This window comes from Manis pentadactyla, chromosome 8 (genome assembly GCF_030020395.1).
Source record: "Manis pentadactyla isolate mManPen7 chromosome 8, mManPen7.hap1, whole genome shotgun sequence".
NCBI lineage: Eukaryota > Metazoa > Chordata > Mammalia > Pholidota > Manidae > Manis > Manis pentadactyla.
This window is the reverse complement of record NC_080026.1, coordinates 21786766-21814083: the sequence shown is the minus strand read 5'-3', so window position 1 is coordinate 21814083 and position 27318 is coordinate 21786766. Positions and strand designations below refer to the sequence as shown.

At 41.1% G+C, this 27318-nt stretch overlaps 1 protein-coding gene across 4 annotated transcripts in view; it reads left to right on the top strand.

The window, feature by feature from the left end:
• Positions 1–27318, top strand: part of LYPD6B (LY6/PLAUR domain containing 6B) — a 181705-nt gene that overhangs the window by 42135 nt on the left and 112252 nt on the right. Inside the window, exon 1 of one of the 4 annotated variants that reach the window (XM_057505616.1) lies at positions 19578–19654. The exons of the other annotated variants lie outside the window; for them this stretch is intronic. The gene's annotated coding sequence lies outside the window, so the exon portion shown is untranslated. Of the gene's footprint in view, positions 1–19577; positions 19655–27318 lie in introns of those variants that run through there. 4 annotated transcript variants of the gene reach the window in all.

Here is a 27318-nt window from a genome sequence, read left to right as displayed (position 1 = left end):
TTGTTTACCAATTTGGATTCCTTGTATTTCTTTGTTTTGTCTGATTGCCGTGGCTAGGACCTCCAGTACTATGTTGAATAACAGTGGGGAGAGTGGGCATCCCTGTCTTGTTCCCGATTTCAGAGGAAAAGCTTTCAGCTTCTTGCTGTTCAGTATGATGTTGGCTGTGGGTTTATCATATATGGCCTTTATTATGTTGAGGTACTTGCCCTCTATACCCATTTTGTTGAGAGTTTTTTTCATGAATGGATGTTGCATTTTGTCAAATGCTTTTTCAGCATCTTTGGAGATGATCATGTGGCTTTTGTCTTTCTTTTTGTTGATGTGGTGGATGATGTTGATGGATTTTCGAATGTTGTACCATCCTTGCATCCCTGGGATGAATCCCACTTGGTCATGGTGTATGATCCTTTTGATGTATTTTTGAATTCGGTTTGTTAATATTTTGTTGAGTATTTTTGCATCTACGTTCATCAAGGATATTGGTCTGTAGTTTTCTTTCTTGGTGGGGTCTTTGCCTGGTTTTGGTATTAGGGTGATGTTGGCTTCATAGAATGAGTTTGGGAGTATTCCCTCCTCTTCTGTTTTTTGGAAAACTCTAAGGAGAATGGGTATTATGTCTTCTCTGTATGTCTGATAAAATTCCGAAGTAAATCCATCTGGCCGGGGCTTTTTTTCTTGGGTAGTTTTTTGATTACCACTTCAATTTTGTTGCTGCTAATTGATATGTTTAGATTTTGTGTTTCTTCCTGGGTCAGTCTTGGAAGGTTGTATTTTTCTAAGAACTTTTCCATTTCTTCTAGGTTTTCTAGTTTGTTAGCATATAGGTTTTCATAGTATTCTCTAATAATTCTTTGTATTTCTGTGGGGTTTGTTGTGATTTTTCCTTTCTCATTTCTGATTCTGTTGATGTGTGTTGACTCTCTTTTTCTCTTAATAAGTCTGGCTAGAGGCTTATCTATTTTGTTTATTTTCTCGAAGAACCAGCTCTTGGTTTCATTGATTTTTGCTATTGTTTTATTCTTCTCAATTTTATTTATTTCTTCTCTGATCTTTGTTATGTCCCTCTGTCTGCTGACCTTAGGCCTCATTTGTTCTTCTTTTTCCAATTTCGATAATTGTGACATTCGACTGTTCATTTGGGATTGTTCTTCCTTCTTTAAATATGCCTGGATTGCTATATACTTTCCTCTTAAGACTGCTTTTGCTGTGTCCCACAGAAGTTGGGGCTTTGTGTTGTTGTTGTCATTTGTTTCCTTTTATTGCTGGATCTCCGTTTTAATTTGGTCATTGATCCATTGATTATTTAGGAGCATGTTGTTAAGCCTCCATGTGTTTGTGAGCCTTTTTGCTTTCTTTGTACAATTTATTTCTAGTTTTATACCTTTGTGGTCTGAAAAGTTGGTTGGTAGGATTTCAATCTTTTGGAATTTAGTGAGGCTCTTTTTGTGGCCTAGTATGTGGTCTATTCTGGAGAATGTTCCATGTGCACTTGAGAAGAATGTGTATCCTGTAGCTTTTGGATGTAGAATTCTGTAGATGTCTATTAGGTCCATCTGTTCTAGTGTGTTGTTCAGTGCCTCTGTGTCCTTACTTATTTTCTATCTGGTGAATCTGTCCTTTGGAGTGAGTGGTGTGTTGAAGTCTCCCAAAATGAATGCATTGCATTCTATTTCCCCCTTTAGTTCTGTTAGTATTTGTTTCACATATGCTGGTGCTCCTGTGTTGGGTGCATATATATTTAGAATGGTTATATCCTCTTGTTGGACTGAGCCCTTTATCATTATGTAGTGTCCTTCTTTATCTCTTGTTACTTTCTTTGTTTTGAAGTCTATTTTGTCTGATACTAGTACTGCAACACCTGCTTTTCTCTCCCTTTTGTTTGCATGAAATATCTTTTACCATCCCTTGACTTTTAATCTGTTCATGTCTTTGGGTTTGAGGTGGGTCTCTTGTTAGCAGCATATAGATGGGTCTTGCTTTTTTATCCATTCTATTACTCTGTGTCTTTTGATTGGTGCATTCAGTCCATTTACATTTAGGGTGATTATTGAAAGATATGTACTTATTGTCATTGTAGGCTTTAGATTCATAGTTACCAAAAATTCAAGGTTAGCTTCTTGACTATCTTACTGTTTAACTTAACTCACTTATTGAGCTATTATAGACACTGTCTGGTGATTCTTTATTTCTCTCCCTTCTTATTCCTCCTCCTCCATTCTTTATATGTTGGGTGTTTTATTCTGTGCTCTTTTGTGTTTCCTTTTACTGCTTTTGTAGGTAGTTGATTTTGTTTTTTGCCTTTAGTTAGTATTTGGTTGGTCTGATTTCTTTGCTGTGATTTTGTTTTCTCTGGTGACATCTGTTTAGCCTTAGGAGTGCTCCCATCTAGAGCAGTCCCTCTAAAATATCCTGTAGTGGTGGTTTATGGGATGCAAATTCCCTCAACTTTTGCTTGTCTGGGAATTGTTTAATCCCTCCTTCATATTTAAATGATAATTGTGCTGGATACAGTATTCTTGGTTCTAGGCTCTTGTGTTTCATTGCATTAAATATGTCATGCCATTCTCTTCTGGCCTGTAAGGTTTCTGTTGAGAAATCTGATGATAATCTGATGGGTTTTCCTTTGTAGGTGACCTTTTTCCTCTCTCTAGCTGCCTTTAAAACTCTGTCTTTGTCCTTGATCTTTCCCATTTTAATTATTATGTGTCTTGGTGTTGTCCTCCTTGGGTCTCTTCTGTTGGGAGTTCTGTATACTTCTGTGGTCTGATCGATTATTTCCTCCCCCAGTTTGGGGAAGTTTTCAGCAATTATTTCTTCAAATATGCTTTCTATCCCTTTTTTTCTTTCTTCTTCTTCTGGTACCCCTATAATGCAAATATTGTTCTGTTTGGATTGGTCACATAGTTCTCTTAACATTGATTCATTCCTGGAGGTCCTTTTATCTCTCTCTGCATCAGCTTCTATGCATTCCTGTTCTCTGGTTTCTATTCCATCAATGGCCTCTTGCATCTTATCCATTCTGCTTATAAATCCTTCCAGAGATTGTTTCATTTCTGTAATCTCCTTCTGGACATCATCCCTTAGCTCTTGCATATTTCTCTGCAGCTCCAGCAGCATGGTTATGACCTTTATTTTGAATTCTTTTTCAGGGAGATTGGTTAGGTCTGTCTCCCCAGATTCCTTCTCAGGGGAGGATGTCTGGATTAGTCTGGTCTGTATCAAATTCTTCTGCCTTTTCATGGTGATGGAGGTAGTTGCGGGAAGCTGGCGCATGTGTGGGCTGGGAGAATGTCCCTTCTTGCTAGTTTGTGGCCTTTCTGTCCTGGGAGAACAGCGACCCCTAATAGCTTGTGCTGGGCAGCTGCGTGCAGACAGGGCCTCTGATTCTTGCCCGGCCGCTATGGAGTTAAGCTCTGCGGTTGCTGTGGGCGTGGCCAGTCTCAGGCTGCTGCTCCGATATGGCAGAGCGGCATCTGAGGGGAAACGGGCTGGAGGCTTTTTATCTCCGTGAGGGGTCTCCGAGCTGCACTGCCGCCCAGGGGTTTAGGGCGCCCGGAGTTCCCCGGGATTCCCAGCTGCTGGACTAAGTGTCCCAGGACGTTTCTCTCCAGCTGTGGGGTCCCTGTCCCTTTAAGTCTTTCAGAAAGCACTTGCTTTTCTTTGTCCCAGGGGCGCCGGCTGCGGGGACCCACTCACAGGTCTTACTGCCCTGTTTCCCTAGTTTCCAGGACCCCACGCATGCACTGTGTCTGTGCTCTGGTCCAGATGGCTAGGCCTGAGTGTTTAGCAGTCCTGGGCTCCCTCTCCCTCCCTGATCCAACTCCTCTCCTCCTGCTGGGAGCTGGGGTGAGGGGTGCTTGGGTCCCGCCGGGCCGCGGCTTGTATCTTACCCCCTTCATGAGACGCTGGGTTCTCACAGGTGTAGTTGTAGCCTGGCTGTTGTACTGTGTCTTCTGATCTCTCTTTTAGGGATAGTTGTATTTGTTGTATTTTCAAAAATATATGTGGTTTTGGGAGGAGATATCTGCTGCTCTACTCATGCCGCCATCTTGGCTCCACCTGGCTAGGGGTTCATTTTTACTTTCTGTGGCTGCATTTAAAATGGACACTATTGGGCAAGGTTTTTGCTGGGCTGACATTTTTGCAAGACAATGTTGATTTATTCTATATTAAAGTTCAGAAGTGATTTTGAACTACTAGCCTCCCTTGAAGTCTTATTACTTATTAAAATGCCATTTCTATTCATATTCTCTTTTTTTCCTTCTAGCCTCATTTTCAGTAACTACATTCTTTTTAGCAGATTCAGGCCTTTGAAAAGTAATTCATTTCTGCAGTGGGAATTATGAGTTTTCGGGGAAGGTGTGCAGGATTTGGCTTAGATTTGCAGGGCTAGGCCATACTTTCCAGGCCATACTACAGCCACCTTTCTCTTGAGATAGCCCCATCCTAAGCTATGGCAGATGGAGGAGTTAGCAGGCCTCTAGGGAAGGAGAGTTTGGCATTTCTTTCATGCTTTTACTGGTCACAACTTCATAAAGCAGCTTCTTTTTTTTTCTCGTTAGCTTTCTTATTTTAAAAATTGATTTTCAAGCAGAAGACATTTTTCTAGGTTCCCAAATTCTAATCTGACTCAGTGGGGGCTTTGTGACTTGAAGCAGTCTGCTTTATTTCTCTATATTTGTTTCTCCATCTCCAAGATAAGGATAGAACTGCCTTGTTAACTAACACTGCCAAATCCTGGCTATGTGTGAGCATTATTTTGCTTGGCCTGCCATAACAAAGTACTACAAATTGGTTGGATTAAACAACAGAAATGTATTTTGTCACACTTCTGGAGGCTAGAAGTCTGAGAGCGAGGTGTCAGCCGGTTCATGCTCCCTCTGAGGGCTCCAGGAAAGAGTCTGCTCGAGGTCTGTGTGCTGGCTTCTGGTGCTTCCTTTTGGTAGCATGACTCCAGTATTCACACGCTATTGTCCGTGTGTGTCTCCGTCTGTCCCCAAGTTTTCCCTTTTATAGGGACACCAGTCATGTTAGACCAGGGCCCACTGTACTCCAGGATGACCTTATCTAATTACATCCACAACAAATCTATTTCCAAATGTCACATTCTAAGGTCCTGGGGGGTTGGTACTTGAACATATCACGATTCAATCCATAACAGTAGGTGATAAGGGCAGTTGGGAGGTCTGAAGTGCAGATTGTACTGTTTTTCTGATCTCATTTCCCCTTGCTTTTGATCTAATAGGAAGAATGCCAGATTGGGACACAAACTTGCTATCTGACTGGGATCCTGCTTATAAAGACCAGACAGAAGTTAACTCATATTGAGTCTTGATTTAATTATGACATTTCTTTATTAGGCCGTGAGTAACATCTAGGTCCTTTCCTGAATTCAGCCACTACCACGTAAAGGTGAGGGCCTGGGTCTGCTGCTTTAAATAAATGAAGACACAGGTGCCTCTGTCAGAGCACTGCTGGGCCCTGTTTGTTTGCTGGCTTCTTTGAGATCCTAGATAGAAGGTATAATAGAAGATCAAAGGCCTTTGTAATTACTTTCCCAATAGCAATTCTTGCTAATGCCCTCAGAGTTATTTGTATGGCTATTGTAGGGACTGTGTCTAATTTCACTTTACGGATAGACTTAGAAGTTGGGATTCCAATTGCCTTGAGCTCTCACTTTCTTTAACTGGATGAAGCTATATGACACCACCATTTCTGAGGTTGTTTCAAAGCTAGAGGTCAGATCTCTTGGTATAGGAGTATTAAATTGTTTTCATATTTAAAAAAATTTTTCTGAAGTACAATTAGCATGACATTGGTTTCAAATGTACAACATAATAATTTGGTATTTGTATGTATTGCACAATGATCATCACAGTAAGTTTAGTTAACATCCATCATATATATAATTACGGAATTTTTTTTCTTGTGATGACAGCTTTTAAAGTTTACTGTCTTAGCAATTTGCAAATATGCAATATGGTATTAACTGTAATCCATGCTGTCCATATATCCCCATGACTTATATATCTTATAACTGGAAGTTTGTGCCTTTTGATCCCCTTTACCATTTCCCCCAACCCCCATCTCTGATAAGTAACAATCTGTTCTCTTTATTTAGGAGCTTGTTTTGTTTGTTTGATTTTTAGATTCCACATATAAGTGAGACCATGTGGTATTTGCTTTCTCTGATTTATTTCGCTTAACATAATGCCGTGAAGATCCATCCATGCTGTCACAAATGTCAGGATTTCCTTTTCTTTATGGCCGAATAATATTCCTCTATGTATGTGTATGTGGGGTGTGTGTACTGCATTATCTTTACCCATTCATCTCTCAGTGGACATTTAGGTTGTTTCTATGTCTTGGCTATTATAAATAAGCTGCAGTGAACATGGGAGTATATATCTTTTTGAGTTAGCTTTTTTGTTTTCTTCCAATAAATACCCAGAAGTGGAATTTCTGGATCATATACTAATTCTATCTTTAACTTTTTGAGGAACCTCCACACTTTTTCCATAGTGACTGCACCAATTTACATTCCCAACAATAGCTCCTGAGGATTCCCTTTTCTCCACATCTTTGCCAACACATCTTTTTGACAATGGCCTTTCTAATAGTTATGAGGTGGCATCTAATTGTGATTTTGATTGCCTTCATTTTTTAATTAAACTCTTTATTGAAGTATAACATAAATGTAAAAGTGCACAAAGAAGAATATAGTTCAATTAATTTTCACACATTGAGCATATTTGTGTAACCAGCACCCACATCAAGAAATAGAACCTTACCAGCTCCCAGAGACACCCCCTGATCATGGTGCCCCTTCCCACTTACCTCTCTCTCTAAAGGTAACCTGAACTCTACCAGCATTCATTATTGTTGCTTAGTTTGAATTTTATTCTATATACATATTTAAAAAATTTTAAGAATTGTGAATAGATTATATGAAAAATTTGCATAGTCATAGAATTTTTTTTTTATTTTTAGTGTCTGGCTTCTTTTAGTCAAGATTATATGAGATTACATCCATGTTTTTGCCTGGAGTGATGCCCATTCATTCTGTAGGAGAGGAAAAATAATTTTCCCTCAACACTTCTAAGTTCTTAGCTGAGAACTCTGTAGTAACAGACAGATTAACAAGAGAAAAATAATGAAGTTCACTACTATGTATACATGGGAGATACCCAGGGAAAGATAACTCTTCCAGGTGGCTTAGAGTTCAGGATTAAATACTGTTTTAATAGGGAAAGGGGTGGGGGGTGGAGGATGGAGGCCTCTTAGGGGAGAGTAAATGAGTTATAGGAAGGATAAATGGGCCTTTAGAAGAAGAGATGGGAGGTAGGATAGTTTGTGACAGCATTCATCGGGGTGTGGTGTCTACTTCTAGTCTCCTCTCCTGTGCCAGGAGTCAGTCTTCACTGGTTGATGAAACTCTGGGGGAGCAGATTTATGACACTTGAGTTCCTTTTAGAGGATCCATCTTAGCAGATAAGAGGAGTCAAGAAAGAGCCTCTCCCTGCATTTGTTCTTTTTCAAGTGCCTACAGCTCAAAATACCAAATGTCCACACCCCAAAGTGGCATACTTTATACTTTAGGTGGCAAGTCCTGAACTGCTGTGGTCATATTTTAGGGTAGCATTTCTGTTGTCCTTCACCAGTGTAGCCTTCCTATTAGTAAAAAGTTACTGCCTTCTCTGTAGCTACTATGTAGTTAAATAGTGGAGTTCATGTAATTCAGCTGCCACCCTCCAAGATTCAAATGCCTGCCTAAATTCCTTGATGTTCGAAGGTCTTCTTTTCATCTTATTCTATTCCCAGGGGATATTGGAAACTTTATTTCTCCCTGTTAATAACTGCAGTAACTTTGAGGAAGGAAACGTCTGTTCTAGCTTCTGAATTTTCTAATGCCAGCATGTGAAAAGAGCTGGGACCGATGGCAAGGGGTGGTAATCCATCTTTGCTTCTCTTGCTTTGATTGCCCTGGACGTCAAGCAGCAAGGTGTGATTTTGATTGTAGTACATTCCTACTGCTGATAAGTGGTTGCCTAGACATGTAAGTATTTGAGGGGAGATTTGCATTAATGATTCTTAGGAGACAAATAATGAACCTCCTCCTCCCCCAGTACCAATTCCCATTTTTTTCCAGCAGAGATGACTTAGCCTTCTGAATGTGAATAATAACACAAGTTATATTTTAGCCTTTGCCTACCATTAGTGTTTCATTCAGTACTTGATAGTAGTACTTAATGATAACTGATAAAGAGCAATTCATCTGGAAAGCCATACATTATGATATGTGTAAGGCACTTAGAATGGTGTCTGGTACATAGTAAGTACTCAAGAACTGTGATTGTCATTGTTATTATTTGAAATTACTTGGGACATTCCTTGTGCCAGCGGAGGGCCCCGGTTGGCTGGACTCCATTGTGTGGGTAATAATTACCATGTAGTTAGGTAGCCAAAGAGCTTGTCAGCTGAACCTGGCTGGGTACAGCCAACAATTCAGGCCTCTCTTTCTACCTCATTGCCTGTAGGAAATAAGGAATTGAGGGTGTGACAGCTTTCTCACTGCTTGCCTGGGCGCACCTGGGCATGTCTCCAGGAAGGAAACCCAGTGCCAGCACATGGAGCAGAGGCTCTCGCTGTCAGATAACGAAGCCAGTGCGGAATCCCATGTCTCCAGGCTCTAGTCCGGAGACACTGGACAAAGTCCCCTCAAGTGGGAATAAAGGAGCACACATCAGTGCATGACCGCAGAGCACTATTACGAGAGGAAGGAGCTTCATGTGTTCCATGCCAGTACGCTGCACCAGCCAAAAGCAGTTTGCTCTCTCTACTCTTGCTTCTCTCTCTTCAGTTTGTGATATCAGGGCATTTCCCCTCTAAATACCTCCAAATTCCTCTCCCAAGGAAAAGGACATTTTCCTTTCATTACCATAATATAATATTACACCTAAGAAAATTAACAAATTGTATTTATCTAATATCCAGTATTTTCAAATTTCCCTGTGTGTTTTTTCCTACACAACATTAATAAATAGTACATAGCAGTAACAGTACAACTCCTTTTGATTTTTGGACCTGATTCCAGTGCACACATGTGCATGCATGCATGTGTATGTGTGTGAGGGGCCAGTTACCTGTGCTCTTGACCAACCAGCTACAAACAGGAGGTTCCCATGACCTCCCGCTTAGGTTTGATTAATTTGCTAGAGTGGCTCACAAAACTCAGGAAAACACTTATGTTTACCAGTGTAATAAAGGATACCATAAAGGATGCAAGTTAATAGCCAGAGGAAGAGACACATAGGGCAGTGGCCCAAATAAAGGAGCTTCTATCCTCCTGGGGCCTGGGGCCTGGCTTGGTTGCACATGGGAGCATTGTGGTTCCTCAGACGTGGAAGCTGCCTGACAGAGAAGAGAATCCAAGAAAGTGAGACGATTCTCTCATGGGTTTTTGTGAGGGTTTCATTGCATAGTTGTGATTGACCAAATTATTGGCCAATGGCTGATTCAACCCCTATCCTTGTGTGGGGGTGCAAGTCTCTCATTAACATGAGAAGGCACCCATTTCACTTTTAAGGCTCTGAAGTGTTTTCAGGAACTGTGGATGAAGGCAAAATATATCTGGGTAATAGGTATTTTGTCATCTGAATGACCAACTATGTTTCTTATGGCTCATTGTATCATACCCTGTTTATTAAAAAAATATGTTATAGTTTTTTTTCATATTAGGATCTAATCAAGGCTCAAGCATTGCATTTGGTTATGTGTCCTTGATCCCTTTTAATTTATAACATTCTACACACCTACGTAACCTTTAGAGAGTCCAGGCTACCTGTCTTGGAGGAGTCCCACAGGACTGGTTTCACTATGGCTTCCTCATGTGTTGCCTATCTTGTGCATTTCCAGTAAACTGGAAGTTAGGTTTACAAGTGTGAGCAGATTCAGGTTAAACATTGTCTTAGTCCGTTCAGTCTGCTCTAACAAAAGTCACAGGCTGGGTGGCTTATAAACAACATATTTATTTCTCACAGGTCCAGAGGCTGGAAGTCTAAGGTCAGCGTCCCAGCATGTCTGGGCGAGGGCCCTCTTCTCCTCCACATTTAACCTTCATTAGGACACGGTTGATACCTCCTTGCCTCCACATCCTATTTCTGTTGGTGTTAGATGTCTCCTGGGTTAATGCTTTTCTGTGATGGAGGGTAGCTTCTAGAACCTTCCAAGACATGTAGAAAATAGACTAACCAGCTAACTCTTTCAGAGGTTTTCTTTGAATTGCTTAGCACCAAGCTTATGCAGGGGCATTTTTCTAAGTACTTGTGGTCTGTATTCAGTATAGATTAGATTATACCGTCCCAGAATATGGTTTTCCTAGCAGGGGGAGTATATGAACAGATACATTAATATTATGTTCTTTGGTCTAAAGTTGATCTTTTAGTTTCAAAATTTCATGAACATGTTGTCTTTTTGACTGGATAATTTTCTCTTTGGACCATCAGTTACTTGGAAAATTCTAATGCCAGGAAAAAATCCCAGCCACATTGCCTTCTCTTGCTTTTTGGTGGTGACACCGTTCCACTTTTAACAGCTCAAGAACATGAGCAGTAGGTACAGCTCTGCCAAACTGATATCTCTTAAAAGTTTATCTTCTAGGTGAAGGAATTCTTCTAAGCAGCATTCCATTTTGGATAGTAACAATGGTACTAATAGGTTTAAACTGAATAGTCAGTGTTTAGTGCTAGGCCCATGTGTAATGGTTAAGCAAAGTGTGGTGGAGTTGACAGCTGAGGGGAGTTTCATAGTAGTGATTAACTGTTAGTACCACAACACTAGGATGTAGAGTGTGAAATTCTCCTGTTAAAGGTAAGTAGTTTTATCAAATAGACAATTTGAGCCTTTGAGAAGAAAGGGGGTGATGTATAGCTTTAGGAATGACAACTGAACAGACGTACCACTTACTTCCTGGGCCTCTTTAGAGGAGGTATTTAACTTCTCAAAGGGTAAGTTTCCTCACCTTAAAATGGCGACGACACTACCAATGTAGGATCAACAGATATAACTCATGTAAAGCATGTAGTATGGTGCCTGACTCACTGTAAGTGTATTTGGTGTATGTTCAAGATTCTGTGAATAGTATTTTTTGATTTTGACATAGTTATTTGGCATGTGGCACAGCAAACACAGGCAACATTCTAGGCAATTAGTTCACCTTCAGTTATATATACAAATCGATTACAAATCCAACTCAAGAGATTTTCAGATTGATAGGGGATGATTGTCATGCTGGGCTGGGCGGGTGTGTCTGGATGCCATGAAAAGTGTAGGATTAGCTGTGTCTGTGTAGGTTCTAGAAGGAAGATTGGTGACATACATGCTGTGCACTGCCAGTCCTCTGCTCTAAAACATAGCTATGCTGATTCAGTAATACGTTCTTCCATTCCTTTTCATGCTTGATATGAACAAATGATTCTATAAGATAATTAAAACACTTAAATCTGACGTTAATATTTTTCCTGGATGATCTTCTGCACTGTATGTATTTATGGTTTGGATATATTATACTTCAATGAGTTTACTAGAAAATTTAAGGAAAGCATCAATTTAAATAAGTAGAGGAAGTAAATTACTCCTGCTGTCTATGAACAATTCCTTTTTTTGTTTGTTGGTTGGTTTTAATTGTTGCTGTGCAGTATTGCCCATCCTGTAGTGTGTGAGACTTTTAAAATATGAATTTCAAAATATTTAAGTGGTGTGATAAAAAAGTAAAGTGAATCTATTTAAAAAATCAAAATCACTTAATTGTGCAGAGGCTGGATGGGTGAGTGTGTAGAACATTGTTTCTATAGCCACCCACATTTATTTTTTACAGCTATGGTAGAAATCTTGGCTCTTTGTGCTCAAATCCTACCTCACTTTCTTCCTCTACAAAAAGCACTGAATAGTGTGTGACGGGAATGGAGACCACTTATTGTGAGAACCTGAAATCATGGCTCCTTGTTGATTTATATATTGAAGGGATTGGGGTGTTCTGTGGTTCTCCCTGCATGTATTTCCATTGTTGCTGTGTGCTGGGGACTTGGGGGTCATCACAGGATGATGAGGTAATGATAACAGGTGATATCCTGGGGAAAGACTTTGTAATTCAGAGATCTATGAATCTCCCCTTTGAAGGGTATAAATCCAGTCTAAGGCATTAATATAACATAGCCTCACATGTAGTTATATAGGCTTTTTACCAAATGGACTGATTTTCTGAGAGTGGTTCAGATATGATTTCTAACTGACCAGTGGGTCATAATGACTTACATGGCGAAATGAAATCAATGTGCACTTAAATAATATAATTAAATCAGCCTTTTTAGGTCACTTGTTCCCATTTAGACTTTTTTTTTTGACTTAAGCCAGAGGTTCAGAGGTATTTACAGAATGCTAGAAGTGATCTTATCAATATTGTCAGTACTTTTAGCTTTTTCATGCATAGTTGTTCATATTAAACCAGACTTAACAAAATTCTACATACAAGACTTACATAAATGGGGATACTATAAAAAATCTTTTAGTTATTTTGGAAGAATGTCCTATTTCTTAGAGTCGTCTCAGACCTTTAGGGTTGATAGGTCAGACAGGTGACCCAGTGATACTGGCTACATAAAGCAAATGAAGAATCTTAAATCTTTAATACTTTATATAACAGCACTAAGAGTTTGTCTTCATTTAATTATTTAACTGATTCCTACTAAATGCCTATTACATGACAAGCACTGATCATTTTGAAACTCTGAGTCTGTGGAACTATAGCATTTGGCAACATCAGTGTGCTCAGGATGGGACTAGATAAAATGATTAAGATGCATACCTTTCACGTAAGTTTTGTGAGGTAACTTCTTTGAATTTGTCCTGGTTTTTCCAAATTGTTCTGAAAATATCTGGGTGCCGTGCTTTAAACCCAGTGCTTGAAGTGTGACTGCACACAGAATAAATCAGGACTCAGTTCTTGATGCCTTCTGTCTGTCTGTAAGGTAGGGTGAAGTAGTTGGGGAGAATTTTTCATTTGTACTGAGCTTTGTGATAAAGTTAAGCCTTATATATTTTTTATTTGTGCAATTTTGTTCCATTATATCTCCACATCTGTAAAGTTGGAATTTTTTATCTAAGAAGAGCACCTAAATGAGATGAAGGGCTTTATATTTGTCCTGATTAAAGTAAATAAATGAAAGATCATCTGTATATACATATGTGTAAATAAAAGATTATATGTGTATATATATATATATATATATATATATATATGATAGATTTTGACCCATCATTCTAACCTATTGAGAACCTTTGGATCTTTTTTTTTTTTCGGTTGTTTTTATTTTTAATTTATTTTTATTTTGTTATCATTAATCTATAATTACATGAGGAACATTATGTTTACTAGACTCCCCCCTTCACCAAGTCCCCCCCACATACCCCATTAATCACTGTCCATCAGTGTAGTAAGATGCTATAGAATCACTACTTGTCTTCTCTGTGTTGCACAGCCCTCCCCGTGCCCCCCCCACATTATACATGCTAATCATAAGGCCCCCTTTCTTCTTTGCCCCCCTTCTCCCTCCCTTCCCACCCATCCTCCCCAGTCCCTTTCCCTTTGGTAACTGTTAGTCCTTTCTTGGGTTCTGTGAGTCTGCTGCTGTTTTGTTCCTTCAGTTTTTCCTTTATTCTTATATTCCACATATGAGTGAAATCATTTGGTACTTGTTTAAATGATAATCGTGCTGGATACAGTATCCTTGGTTCAAGGCCCTTCTGTTTCATTGCATTAAATATATCATGCCATTCTCTTCTGGCCTGTAAGGTTTCTGTTGAGAAGTCTGATGATAACCTGATGGGTTTCCCTTTGTAGGTGACCTTTTTTTCTCTCTCTGGCTGCCTTTAATACTCTGTCCTTGTCTTTGATCTTTGCCATTTCAATTATTATGTGTCTTGGTGTTGTCCTCCTTGGATCTCTTGTGTTGGGAGTTCTGTGTGCTTCTGTGGTCTGAGAGGCTATTTCCTCCCCCAGTTTGGGGAAGTTTTCAGCAATTATTTCTTCAAATACACTTTCTATCCCTTTTTCTCTCTTCTTCTTCTGGTACCCCTATAATGCGGATATTGTTCCGTTTTGATTGGTCACACAGTTCTCTTAATATTCTTTCATTCCTGGAGATCCTTTTATCTCTCTTTGTGTCACCTTCTCTGCATTCCTGTTCTCTGATTTCTATTCCATTAATGGCCTCTTGCATCTCGTCCATTCTGCTTTGAAGTTCTTCCAGAGATTGTTTTACTTCTGTATTCTCCCTCCTTAGCTCTTGCATATTTCTCTGCAAGTCCATCAGTATGGTTATGACTTTTATTTTGAATTCTTTTTCAGGATGATTGGTTAAATCTATCGCCTCAGATTTCATCTCAGGGGCAGATGTCTGGGTTAGTCTGGTCTGTATCAAATTCTTCTGCCTTTTCATGGCGATAGAGGTAGTTGTAGGCAGTTGGCACGTGTGTCAGCTGGAGAACCACATCCCTTTCCACTTGCTCCTGGCCTTCCCTTCCTGGGAGAATGGTGACCCCTAGCAGCTTGTGCTGGGCAGTTGCATGCAGACGCGGTCTCTGATTCTTACCCACGGCTGTGGAGTAAGCTCCGCAGTTGCTGTGGGCGTGGCCAGTCTCAGGCTGCTGCTCCGCTATGGTGGAGTCACGCCAGAGGGGGAACAGGCAGGAGGCTGTTTATCGCTGTGAAGGGCCTCCAAGCTGTGCTGCTGCCTGGGAGGTTAGGGCTCCCGGAGTTCTCCGGGATTCCCAGCTGCTGGGCTGAGTGTGCTGGGACGCCTCTGTCCAGCTGTGGGGTCCCTGTCCCTTTCAGACTTTCAAAAAGCACTCGCTTTTCTTTGTCCCAGGGGTGCTGGCTGTGTGGACCCACTCGCAGGTTTTACTGTTCTGTTTCTCTAGTATCCAGCACACCACACACTGTGTGTCTGCGCTCCCAGTGTGGATGGCTGGGGCTGGGTGTTCAGCAGTCCTGGGCTCCCTCTCCCTCCTGCTCCAACTCCTCTCCTCCTGCCAGGGAGCTGGGGGGAGGGGCGCTCGGGTCCCGCTGGGCCGGGGCTTGTATCTTACCCCCTTCGTGAGGTGCTGGGTTCTCGCAGGTGTAGATGTGGTCTGGATGTTCTCCTTTATCTTCTGGTCTCTCTTTTAGGAATAGTTGTATTCATTGTATTTTCAAAAATATGTATGTTTTTGGGAGGAGATTTCTGCTGTCCTACTCACACCGTCATCTTGGCTCCTCCTCTGAACCTTTGGATCTTAATACCACATTTATCTTACTCTTGGTTTCAAGTCTTTGGTGTTTTAAATAATTATGCCAACTATATCCTCATTCATGTTGTTGCTTAGGATAAGTTCAACGATAAAGACTTGAATTGTTCCTTTCATGAGTTTCCCTTGAGTTAATATTCATAACTGACATTCTTTGTTTTTTCAAGTAGTTACAAATCTACCTAAAAATACTACAGTCCAGGTTATATTCTTCTTGTCCTCAAGTCATTTATCTGTCCATGCTGCCCATAAACCAGTCGACATTTACTAGGTGACTCTGGTCAATCACATCCTCTAAAATATAGAGAAGACAAAGGCTGTAATCTAGTATGGGAGAAAGTGGTATAAAAAGATAGTTTGAAGACTGTGTGACAATTTTAAGCTAATTTTGAGAATTACTGTATTACAAACAATCGATTCAGGATAGAGATTTGCTGGGAAGGTAGGGCGATAGTTCGTGTAAGCAACAATGGTGTCCAGATTAAAACTATGGGCACCAGCTTATGTTGTCCACACCTGAAAAGGGATGGAAAGTTGGGAGGGAAGAAGGAAGGGAAAGTAGGGACAGAGAGGAGGGTAGAGAGAAAGAAAGCCTGACTGGGGAAAAAATGTGGCTGTCAGGGACTAGTGGTCTAAATGTGTGACAGAGTAGGAAAGTAAGAGAGCTAGAAGGATAGGAAATTGGGATTGCATTTTAAGATGTCAAAGGTGATGACCAGATTTAGCTGTGGATGGGAGAGGGACAGCAGAACTGGAGGGAAGGTGAAGGTGTTAATGTTGGCACTGCGGACGTCAAATAATTGTGATGTGAGGGAGCCGGGTAGGCAATCTGCATGCACGTGAAAGTTGTCTTAGATGACAAGAGGGTCTCAATGTCGTGAAGACCATGAGCCAGGTGTCACTGAGAACTTGGAAGTGACTAGGCAGTCTCTATAAACCAAGACAGGCTTATGGTTCTGGAAGCTGCCCTGACATCAAAGACTCACTTCTGAGGCAGAGATTGAGAGCTGACTCTCCATATCTGTCCTTCCTTGACAATATAATCATGATTTTTAGCTGAGCATGTAGCCACCCAGAGTAAGACTGCATTTCCTGGCCACTTTGCAGCAGCTACCTGGCATATGGTGTGGCCAGTAGAATGTAAGCAGAAGCGGTGCTCGCAACTGATAAAAGCTTCCTTAGAAAAGAAGCCTTTCTCTTCTGACTAACTCCAGTTTGCTTGCGCTGTCTTATGAAATGACGACCCTCTTATACTGTGAGGCAGAAGAGCCTGCTGAGGGTGGTGGAGCAGTAAGATAAGAGGCAGACTTGGTTCCTTGTGACTTTGTGAAGCCCCCTCTAGATATCTCTTTATGTGAAAGAGATACAGTGTCTTATCTCCTAGAGCTGTTGCTGTCTTAGAGTTCTGGGGTTCTGTCCTCATAGACAAATGAATTCTTCACATGGCTCAGGATTAGGAGGAGAGGATAGCTGGCATAAGCTAGGGAAGAAACAGTATCTCTAAGAAAGAGCCAGATTCCAACCTAAGTCAGAAGGTGGGAACTATTCTGAGAAGAGCATATGGGTAATAAAGGGCTATTTTACTTGGAAACAAGGTTACCAGAAGGTACAGTAGAGAGTCTGAGGGTCAGGTAGCAGAGGAAGATGGCTGCCAAGGAGAGCAAGGACAGAGGAGAGAGGTTGGGAATGCGCAGATAGGAAATTACATTTTGACAGAGATCAAAGAAGTCAAGGATGTGACGTGCGGCTATAGAAGCTGACCTCATAGCTCCTGCAGACGTTTGATGAGTCTGTGTTGGTCCAGATGCAACCAGCCCCAAACAGGTAGAGGCCTGATGAACATAGCATTGGATGTAAGGGCTGTTGGTGCTGAGGACTGGGACAGGAATTGGTCCTGGTCTCAACGCAATGTCATGATACACTGTCAAGATACCCTGTCAGCATTTCCATTGAAGAAGTTAGGGTAGCCTGCTACCTATTGTTCTAGGACAATCCCTGCGGGTTCCTGGTGATCTCTACTCTAGTGCTCATGGGCCCTCTCATTACAGATCAAGGTCAGGTATTTTCCCTTGGATTTGACATTTTGAGCTGCATGTGGTTCACTGTTCATTACCTAGACAGGACTGGATGTCTATTCTTTTCACATGTGTGTTTTAATATCATTTTCTTTATGACCCATAGCTCTTAGAATTTGTGATTCTTTTCCCCAAAATTTTCTTTTACATTTCTCATATATAGTAGGGAACTGCATTTTTCTTTACTTCTTTAGCTCTTATTGGTGAATAATTTGATTCTTCCCAATTTATGACAGTCGTTTTGAAATTACTTTCTTATACTTAACCCCAGCTCCACTCGCCTGGTGATGCCTTTTCTCCTTCATCTGTGATTGTTGTTGATCATTTTGAGATTCCTTGACACCAACTTTGTCTTTCTAATTATAGTGGAACAAGAATGTTCTTGACTTTTCCTTTGTTCTTGATGATTCTAACAGAATATTACTTTGGTATTGTGCAGTTGATATAAAGTGGTGGAACAATAAATGGGTAAAATAAACATGTATAATGAATGAGAAGATTTCCTCCAGCAAATAAGAAAATAATTATCTACTTAATTTTCGGTACCTATAATTATTTTTGGTCCCTGTGTGTGAATGAATAGGCATAGTAAATAGTATGTAGAGTCAAACATTTTTCTTCCTTTTAAAATGCTCAAGCAAGGATTTAAATACCAGCATGCAATTTCACTAGGTCAATGCAAAGGAACTTTTGAGGTAAGAATGATCGGACTCTGGCTCCCATAAGGAAAAAAATGAATAAAGTTTCATAACCTCACTTCTGGGATGCCAGGAACATGATGTAATCTTGGGGACATATTTTGCATGTGTAGATCATAATCAGATTTGTGGAACCACATATCCCAGGGATTGTCTGAAAAATACTTCCGAATCCCAGGCAGGTGCAATAGTCAGGGGATTGCTGTCCTGGGGTTACCCCTTGGGAAATAAGCTCCAGATATGGTGCCTATGAGAGCAGGAGAATAATGCTGCATTTCCTGTAAGACTAGAACTCTTGAGAGTATTCGTTATCTCTCAGATGGATTCTTCTTTGCAAAGAAGAAGGAACATAATTAGATTTTACTTTAAACTTAAATGACTTAAAATGAAACATTCATGGACAACAAGACCATAAACACCAATTATAATCCCTCTTTTCATGTCTGATCCTTGCCAATAGGTAGACCAAGCTTCTTAGTTGTGACAGGGGCCTTCAGACCAGCACCATATTAGTTGACTCATTTGCTTGGCCATTGCTTAGCCACTTGTTAAGGGATTTTTAAGGAGGATGAGTATGTATGAAGTAGCAACTCCAAAAATAACTGTCAAAACAATAAAACGTTAATATCTTCTGTCATTATTTTGTTTTGTTGTATGCCTTAATGGTCAAGAATTTTTGTTGTACAAGATTATGGCATGGATACCATAGCTAATGTACTAAGATAAAGACAAAACTTGAAAAGATGTTTCTCTTTTTAAAAGGATGGTATACAGTCTGCAGAAGGTGATACCATTCTCCCAGATAAACACAAAGACATTTCATTCTCACTGTGAAAATTAGTATGTACATCTAGCTGAGTTTTTTCCCCTCCAAATGGTAGTTTAATTGAGCACAGGAGTGCTTAGTGATATGTATGCACTGGGGTTGAACGATAAAAGTTATTTACTCTTAGCTCATCTGGTTAATTATGGCTCTCTGTTCAATGTTGAAGTCATTGGACTTTGTGACGTGGGAGAGAGGGACGGAGAGCAACAGCATGAATGGAGTCATGCAAGAGCACAAGACAGAGCAAGAGATGCCAAGGAGAAGGGAGAAAGAAGCCAAGAAGCTGGGGGACAGGGAGGACAAGACTGATCTGGAGAGGGCGTGAGAAGGACAGGAACAGGTGGGCGCACAGACAGAGAGGGGAGAGAGGAGGAAGCTGCACAGAAACAGGCACAAAGCAGAGGAGAGAGAGCAGAACGGGTGGTGGAGCGTCAAGTCTGAGGAGGCTTGTGTTTGTTCTGACACCATGGTAACCTCCTGACTTGCCTCTGGCAGAGTTATCACGGAAGGTTATTGCATGCCGATTAATGAAGGGAAAAAATCATTTGAGAGACAAATAGCAAATTTGCCACTATGGGTTAAATTTCTTTGTTTCAACTTAGTCCATGCTTTCTTTCAGAGCCTGAACTTCAGTCCTGAGCTGTGTTAAATCATTACTTAATATTAATATGGAAATGAGTTTTCCCTGTTGGAAGTCAAAGTTTCAATCAGTAAGTAATTATGAAAATTACTCTTAAAGATGCTGTGAAAGGGGGTTGTTTTCCAAGCAATAATTAAACCTCTCAGCCATCTCTGGGTGGTTGATTTTTTTTTTTTTCTTCTTGTTTTCTTTCTGAACTTACTTTCTGCAGGTGGGAAAAGATAGTGAGTTGCTGCTGACTGAGGGATTCATTAATTGAGGTAGTACAAGTTCCCCTAAGAGAAGGGAATGAAAGGAATGTTTTAGAACTGAAGACAAAGAAAAAGATGAGCTGCTTTCTTCTAGTCCAAAGGAAAGCATTCTTTTTTGTGTGAATAGAAGGTTTAAAACTCCAGTTGTTTTCGTAGGAGGATTTTTGAGCCGGATCTCAAAATGTGGAGCTAAATCTCCATTCTCAGTGGGAGCCAACCTAATATTCATGCCAATTTCAGTGGCTGGCAATTAGTAAACAGGTGCTCAAAAATAACAGCACATAATTATCATTATTATTATCACCTCTGAAGGGCCCCAGGAGCTGGGCATTACTACCGAAGTGGGGCTTGAGCTGGTAGGCACACTGCTCTGGTGGCACCGTGCACCGTTTTCCTCCTCCCCTGCCTTCTCCCCACACAAAGGGAACCTCTCGCACTACAAAAGCAGGGCAAAGCCACTTTGAAAGTCCTTAAGCATGAGGCCTTCAAGGAATGGTACAGATGCAGGCACTGCTCTTCACCTTTTTCTCTGTGAAAGTTGCAGTCTCAACAGGAGTTGAGACAGGAGTGTCCTTGTGTGCACGCCACACACTGGAACTCATTCTGGAGGGAAGTAGGGTTGCCAGATAAAATACAGGACATCCAGTTACACTTGAATTCTAGATAAACAACAAATAACATTTATCTGAATTTCAAATTTGAACATCCTGTGAGTTTTTGCTGACTCGGCAACCTGGGTTGCACCTCCCCGGCGGGGGAGTGCCAGACCCTGACTGCCTCTGCTGGGCAACAGTTGAGCCTGTGTCCTTCCCAGGCTGTGACATGTTCCTCTCTTCTAGGATCCTTGTACCTTCTTATGGAAGGTAGCATAGGTGTAACTGGGAGGAACTGTAAAGGGAAGAAGGCAGTTTTGGGATCAGATACCATCAGAGATTTTTATAAGGTAGAGTAGGCAATAAACGAAGCCTCTTAAATAAATCCGGTTGCTTTACTGACTTGGGAAAAATCAATGGCTGTTGATCCATCAGTGAGAAATACAAGTGTGCTTGAATCTAAGCATCAGCAGTATCCGTCATTTCACCACATACCCTACATGATTTTTAACACACAGACATAAGACTTAATGAGAACATAGAGAGGAGTATAATTTTATAAAGTTAAATCAAATACTGCATTTTTTATTACTTAGAGGCAGTATCTCTTAAAGATCTTGCACATAGAAATTATGAATAATTGCTTGCTTGTTATAACTTTGCCTTTTGATCACTGTTTGAGGGAGTTAGCATAGAGGGGTGGAAAATCCTAGGAGTTAAGAGACTCCCCCGGTGCTCTCCCGGAATTATTCCCTTTAGGTACCAATGTTTATACACTCTGAGTTTCATTGTGAGTTCCTGAGACTTACACTTTCTGAGGTTATCCTAAATTTTGAGTTCTCAGACTGAATTCGATCCATATCCAAATCTGTTTTCTGTGTGTGAGTTGTATAGGACATGACCAAGGAGATTGAAAAATGGTTTTGATACCTTGTACTGCTTCTCTAATATAAGCTTATCTACTATATAAGTACATTAGGACTTTTATATACACCCCCCCACACACATATATAGATAGAGTTATAGGGATATATGTATACCTATATGTAGAGACATATACACATATCTATATGGAGATATGAAGATTAAAAAAAAATTGTACCACTTCAACAGTGGAAAGTTTAAGATAAATGGAAGATGACGGGACTTTCATGCACTGTCACATCCTCTACCTTTACAAGCTCCCAGATGCCTTTTCCACATATTGAAGTGTCGCAGCAATGATCAGTGGCTCAGATGCCTCCTGAATTCCTGACCTGTTGCCAAAACAATTGCTTAAGTAAATGTTTCCTGATGTCCAATGACCATTAATGTTTCCCTTATATAGCTGGTTATGAGCTGAGGTTTTGAAGGTGTACTGCCTGTGCTTCAGTGAAATCTATAAAAGAAGCTTTGCTGTTGTCATCCATTGGACTAGGGAGGGAAGGTAAAACCCTTAAGAGGGACGAGCACTTTTCCATTGCTGCAGATCCCAGAGTGGGTGTCTCCACTGCCTGATGACTCTGCTGTGGTTGGCTTGCACCAGCGCCAGCAGGAGGCAGTTCCTGTTCCAAGGTCCCCGCAAGCTTGGAATCCAGTAGAACTCTTAAGACTGTTGTGTTCCATGTCTCTGAGTAATGAAGTGAGGCCTGGAAACCAGGAGGTAGCTAGGCTTCCCAGCGTCCAAAGCACTGTGCATGGCACCAGGGGTACCCTGTCTAGGACTGAATGCCTCCCTTTGTGGTGGCTGAGCTTCAGGAATACAAGTCTTAAACTCAGGGACTTTTAAAACCTTATTTTTCCAAAAACTGAAAGAGCTAGCAGTGAAGGTGAGACCCCCACATGATTGTGCCCGGATGGGAGACCCTTGGAAGTTGGCGCAACAGCCCTGCTATTTAAGGTGGCCAGGGCCTTGGGTCAAAAGTTATTTCCTAGGTTCCTGCAGGCTGCACAGGACTGTTCTCAGCAGGAATGGGCCCTCCATTGTTTCAGTGCTGTTGCTCTGAATGAGCAGTTTGCCCTCATTATGTTCAGTATGAGGAATTTCATGGTTTTGTTCTGAAGAAAACCATTTATACCAACTCATTTCCTCTTAGGAAAAGGTTGTTTATGATGTCTGCCAAGGGCTGCTGGGGAGGGATGGGGTGTGGCAGATCACCTGAGAGTCTAAGGTGGGTCATGCTATATTATAAAGTTATTACAGTTATAGCCCCTTTCCCTTCAGGCCCAGGTATGGCCCCAGAATGCATCTCAACCGTGTTCCAAGCACTCACTGCTCATCAGAAGGTGTTGACACATGAACTGATGCCAGCTTGCCACTTCTGGGTTAGGTGGATTATTTTCTCTGCTGCTTCCTCTAGAAATTTGTATTCAAAAGCAACTGTGTGGGTCTTTTAAAAGCAGGGGTGAGGTTGGAGTCCTTTGGCCTTGGCTGAAAGAGAGCCAGGGCTGCAGACCGGAGAGTGGTCTGTTTTGATAGGCATTGAGCATAAGGAACAGGTCCTATTTCCCCAGGCCCCCTGCCCTGTCACCAGTGGGCAGTGGGCCCTTGACCTGGGCCTAAAGGACCTTGTAGAGACTTACCTTCAAAGATGGTTCACTGGCCGGTATATCCTCTTCTTGGACCAGGTCAGTTCCTCCTCACTACCCTTCCTCAGAGGGCCTTATGAAGCAAAGCTTATTTATTATCTTAACAGCTTATTTCTTGTTTATGAACTTTTACAGTGGTGGCCTTGTATAAGCTATTGTAAAAGGCTAAATGAACTCATCTTTGAACTTGCTAACATTTTAGAATCCTCCTGTCAAAATTGCCATGCCAGTTGTGCTATGTTTACCCAGCATTTGGAGTGTAAAAGGCAAAACAAATAAAAATCTGCTTCCTTTCTGCTAACACTAACTTCTGCTGTTCAGCTCTTTGTGGCATTTTTAATCAACACTTGTGTAGCTGAACCAATCCCTGTCAGTGTTCTAATCTTGCAGGGCAGAGCTATGTCTTCAGACAGAACTCATTTGTGTAAACAATAGACCCACTTGTTGTCAAGTCCTGCTGCCTTCAATAATTTATCTTGACTTGAAGTTCATTACTGCATGCCGTTGGCAAAAGAGGCATACCTCCAAACCTGGCTAATTACTCAGCCTTCATTGTCAGCTTGGTTGTAAGAACTTGGCCATCTCCACGAAGGCATGCTTCTCTGCCAGAACCGGTCTTGAAAGCAGCTGGTGATGGGAACAGGGCTAGCAGTTGATGAGCCAAAACCGGAGGAAATGTGCAGCCCTCCAGGGAACTAGCCAAGCTTCCTTTCTTCCAATATATTCCTCTTCCACATCCCCACTAAGTGGGGAAGTGCCGCTGAGCCACTGTACATCCCAAAGGCTGCAAACGAAAAGGAATTAGAGTGGCATGGAGGTCCTTCAGTAGCTCAAGAAAGTCAACCACTGAATTAAGAATTTAGTGGTAACCATTGGAAATGCTGAGGCTTAGGTAATGCTTGGCCAGCCACCAAGTATAGTTAGGCCTGTGGTTCACTGAAAAGGGCACTGAGCCAAAGGGTTAAGTGGGGCCAAAATCTGACACTTGTTCTGTCTGGCAGAAAGTGGTGTTGGCCTGGAGAAAGGGAGGCCTTTTTTCGAAGGCTCTCACCATGCCATGCACACACACACAGGGCTCATCTGCCCAGGGAAGGTGCCTTTTCCTAATTTGCATAAAGGTGCCATATGGGCTAGTGGGGGCCCTAACACATGCTCCCAGGTCGTCAGAGTAGGTCAGACTTACGTGAGCTCTGAACCCAGCATGGCTTAGGAGACGGCTCTCAGAGATCATTGAGGGCAGGAACTCCCAGGGCACGAAATGATTTCAGGGCAGACGTGACAACACATGTAAGAAATTATCCCCTTAAACTGTCCTTCAGTCCTACTCATTAAGTCAAGAAGAAAGTGTCAGTTTATTAAAAAGGGATGTTGGCAAGTGCTAGAGATGCTCTAGTTAGCCACACCAGCCCCAAAGAGAGAGCTAACCTTAGGCCCAGAAGTTTCTGCAGAAAATTCTTGTAGACATTCACAGCTTTAATATTCAATGTACTTATGTTTAGAATTACCTTCTATCTTGGCCAAGGGATACTGGTTTTCTATTTAAGGAAGTGAAGTAACATTTAAAATGTAAATAAATACATTAAACATAAATATATAAAAGAAATGAGTTGATTTCTTCTATGATTTAGTCAAAGCCAAGTTTTCACTGGCTCAGACTGATTCTAGGAAACACTAATTTAGTGTGAAGAGAGCAAATTTGGGGGAATTGTTTGAGGGTGAGAAAGAGAGGCCTTCACAGTACAATACAGGCTTCTGACAACTGCTGCTGAGAAGAGAATACAAGGAAACATTTGCGGTATTGTTGTAGAGGTTTGGGGTTCAAATGTGCAAGTGTGCATGTGTGTTGCTGTGTTTATGTGTACTTGTTCCATAAATAAAAGCTGGGAGATTGTGGACTGTGCATTCCTGAGAGTGGGACCAGAAGATGTAGGAGAGATAGGAGCTATTTAGACAATGAGCAATTAACTCCACATTTTTTTTCAGTAGGAAAGAAATGGCTAGATTAAAGACAGGAGGTTCCAGAAGGGGAGCACAGCTATTGATACTTGACTCAAGATCTCCCTTCCTAGGTCCCTCCATGTCCCTCTGCTTCATCTTCTCTCTCACACATGAGTGCACTCATACATATGCACACAAATCCACCAATGATTCAAATCTGCCATCTCCCTTGTAGGAGAATTCCCTGCAGAAGTCTCCATTTGAAATAACAGGCAAGAGAGAGAACTAAGGACATTGTTCTCAGACCTCTTCAGGTGAAATAACACATTCAGTTGTTGGTATGAACATGTTGCGATTACTGAAGTAAAAGAATTGTTTGGTATCCAGTGGCAACATTAGCTTATATTTACATAAAGAAAAGAGTGTCATCTGATATAATCTCAGAAAACTGCTGCCACAGGCCTTTGAAACAATTAGTTGAGACTATTTTGCAGAGCATTAACAATGTTAGTCTGTTTGGAAATGTGCTTCAAAAATTTTTTTTGCAATGAGGCCAAAATTTAGGTTGGTGAAGGGCAACCTCAAATAGGCAATCTTGTCTTATTTTTTTTTTTAACAGCTTTTTTGAAATATAGTTGACCCACAATAAACTGCACATATTTAAAGTGAACAATTTACTAAATTTTGACATGTGTGTGTCTGTGAAGCTATCATCATAATCAAGATAATGAACACATTCATCACCCCCAAATGCTTGCTTGTGCCTTTTGGCAATCCCTCCCTCCCAACCCTGTGTGTATACCCCATGGGTCCCCAGATGGGGAGATGCCTTCTGTCACTATAGATTAGTTTTCATTTTCTAGAGTTTTATACTAAGAGTATGGTATATACTTATTTTTGTCTAGCTTCTTTCACCCAGCATAATTATTTTGAGATTCATATACATTGCATTTTCATGAGTTCATTCCATTTTCCTGCTGATTAACATTCCATTGTGTGGTTATGCCACAATCTGTTCATCCCTTCACCTGCTGATGGACATTTGCGTTGTTGTAGCTTTTGGCTATTACAAATAAAGCTTCTGTGAACATTTGTGTACAAGTCTTTGTGTGCATGTATATTTTCTTTCTCTTGGGTAAACACCTAGGAGTGCAATGACTGGATTATATGTAAGTTGTATGTTTAAGAAACTATGGCCCAGAATGATCTATTTCAGTAGTCATGAAGTGTGTCAGGTAACAGTGTGTGTTTTGAAAAAGAATAAGGCAGATTAAGGAGAGAGAGAATGATAGGGAGTGGGGCAACTTATGATACTATATGTGTCTGGGAATAACTATTTGAAAGGTTACATTTGAGCAGAAACTAGATTGAAATGACCTAGTGTGCCAGGTGGCTGTCTGAGTAAAGGGCATTCCAGAGATTTGGAATAGTAAGTGTTGAGATGAAGCAATAGGAGAGAGGGTGCTTGGCATTTTTGAGCAAGGATGCATTGCGGTGGGTGAGAGCAGAGAGCACTAGGAGGATGTGGGGTCGTATGAGATTTGCTACAGATGTAAGAGCTTTGGGTTTTATTCTAAGGGTAATAGAAATAATTTAGGGATTTTAAGAAAGGTAATGGTATGACCTGACTTATCTTATTAAAAGGTTACTTTTGTAGCTATGTGGAGATTTGACTATAGGCCAAGGGTGGTAGGAAGCAGACCAGATAAAAGATATTATAGTCATCTGGACCAAAGTGGTGAAGGTGATGGTAAATAATCAGATTCAGGGTATATTTAGAAGTTAGAGCTGGCAGGATTTCCTGATGGGTTAGAGGATGAGAGAGAGAGAGAGCATACAAGATAATTAAATTAAGAATAATTGAAAGGTTTTATGTTGTTGTTAGATTTACCTCCACCTCTTCCACACCTGCACCGCCCACCCCCATCAGACACACACACAAGTTGCTACTTATTGGGCTGGAGAAGACTGGGGGAAGAGAACCAGGAGTTCAGTTTTGACATACTGACTCTGAGATTCTCTATAAGATGCCAATTAGGCAGTTGGACATACAACTCTGGAGGTCAGGGAGGGGCCTGGACTAAAGTCTGGGTTGACAGTCCCTGGCATATAGAAGGCATCCAAAGCATAGGCCTAAATGAGATCACTTAGGGAATGAGTATAGATGGAGAATGAAAGAAGGCTGAGGATTGGGGTTATCCAGCATTTAGAGGTCAGGAAGATGAGGAAGAGCCATAAAAGAAAAAGTAGAAAGACTGGTCAAAGAGGCAGGGTAATATCTGGGAGAGTGACATCCTAGGAGCAAGATAAGAAGTGTTGCAATAAAGAGGGTACAATATACTATGTCAATTGCTATTCAAAGTTGGGGAAATGAGGTCTTAGAA